The following is a 1,909-nucleotide window of genomic DNA, read 5'->3' as shown; positions in this document are numbered from 1 at the left end:
AAGGACATCATTTTTATTTTCCTGCTTTTGTAGGCTGCTTTTGTCTTTGCTTGTATGCAGCAGTGGTTCCTGTAGTTTGTTTCAGATCCCCAACCCTTTTGTCTATAATTACAGGTTAGTTAAAACTTAATATTACCTTCTACTGTTAACTGTACTGCCCCATGTCATACGCCTTCTGAATTTAATCATAAATATACTAGGACAGTGGAAGACAGTCATTTCTGGTACAGAAATATAAAAAACAGTATAAACCCCCAGATGCTTTCTATTCTGAGTTGAGCAAGAAGTCTGGCTTTAGATCCAGTCAAGACTGTGCTTAAATACAGTGAGTATCTCCATCCTTGGATGCCACTGAGCTTAGTTAAAAAAAAAAAAAAAAAACCCTCCAGGAAATGAATAGAGAAGTGCAGAATGTAAGAATGAAATGTTCTTCCATTCAACCTTTGTTGAGAACTATGTCCTAAGCTCTGGGGATTGTGGTTGGGATTCAGCATTGAGTAAAATGGCCTGAGCTCATGAAGCTTATTTATATTCTAGACCAGGGAGAGGAAAAATAAAAATCTGTGTTATGCTGGATGGTGAAGTGCTGGGAAGAAATGCGGAGCAGGGAGGGTGACACAAAAGCCTGTGTTTGTAATCCACTCTTGGCGAGGGCTGCTAGAAGGCAGTGCTGATCTCTATCTCTAGCATTTATCATGGTGTCAGCTGGGTCTTAAGTGCTGCAGCTGTGTTTCCTGAGTGGAAGAAGTGACTGAGAGGATGCCAGTGCCAGCTTTATCTCATGAAATCATGGCAATCCTGCTTACCTGGGTGCTTTCACGGGCTTCCAGTCAGGTCATAATTATGTCAGCAAGAACCGTGCCCTTCTCTTCTCCTTGCTTTTGCTGGTTTTTTACACCTTTCTCTCTGTCTCTGTCTCTCTCCTTAACCAATAATACATATTTTTCTTGGAAACCAGATTTCTTTTAATGTACCTTTAAAATAATAGGTACTTGATTTTTAAGAATACATGAATTCTTTCAGGATTGTGCTAAGTAAAATAGGAAAACATTTGACAAATGACTTAGAATATCAATTTGTAGAACTTTGGTATCCCCGGTCTCTGGAAAACTGGCATGCTTATATTACATAGAGCAGAAAAAAATGATTTAGAATACAGTTCAGTGTCAAGGAACAATGTGCTTAATGTGTAACTGAGTTAAAATAACCTCTGTGCAGTGTCATTTCATACATATAAACTACAGCAGATTACAGAAATCACTGAGTCTTCTTCCTTGTGCTTTTTAAAAAATACATTTCCAGCCCATGGTATTAAACCTTCTATCCTTATTACTTTTGAAGTATCATGAAATTAAATATAAAAAGAATAGGAACTTGTTACATACATGATTGTTTCATAGATTGGGATATCTATGTAAGGTCTACACAGTCTGGCAGACTGAGGCTAGCTAGCTACAAGATACTAGGATTACCTTTTTGCTACCGTTGTTTGGTGAACAGTTAAAAGCTTGTGGACTTCTATTTTGCAAAGCTTACTATACTTTGCAAATATAGGGACTCTGCTACTCTATCTTTTTTATGAGTATAACTATCACAAAATACGGTTTTAGCACACATTTGGTTAACTTGCAAGGATTTCGCTTTGGTAATAATTACTTCACAGGAACAAAGTAACCTTTAGGCTCCATAATTAGCTCAGCTTTAAATTTGAATTCCTTGTCACTCATTACTATGCTAGCTATTGAACTATTGAACGCAGGCCTCCCTCAAGCATGCTAGGCAAGTACCCTCTCTTGTCTATATTTAACACTGTAGGTGACAGTGTTGTTTTCTGCTCCAATAGTTGGATGCATATCTTCTCCACTTAGGGGTACTATTTTCTGAGTTACTCATGCCTTCCTCCCATTTT

The sequence above is a fragment of the Mastomys coucha genome, unplaced genomic scaffold (genome assembly GCF_008632895.1).
Source record: "Mastomys coucha isolate ucsf_1 unplaced genomic scaffold, UCSF_Mcou_1 pScaffold14, whole genome shotgun sequence".
NCBI lineage: Eukaryota > Metazoa > Chordata > Mammalia > Rodentia > Muridae > Mastomys > Mastomys coucha.
The sequence above is the reverse complement of the archived record's forward strand: the minus strand, read 5'-3'. Positions refer to the sequence as shown.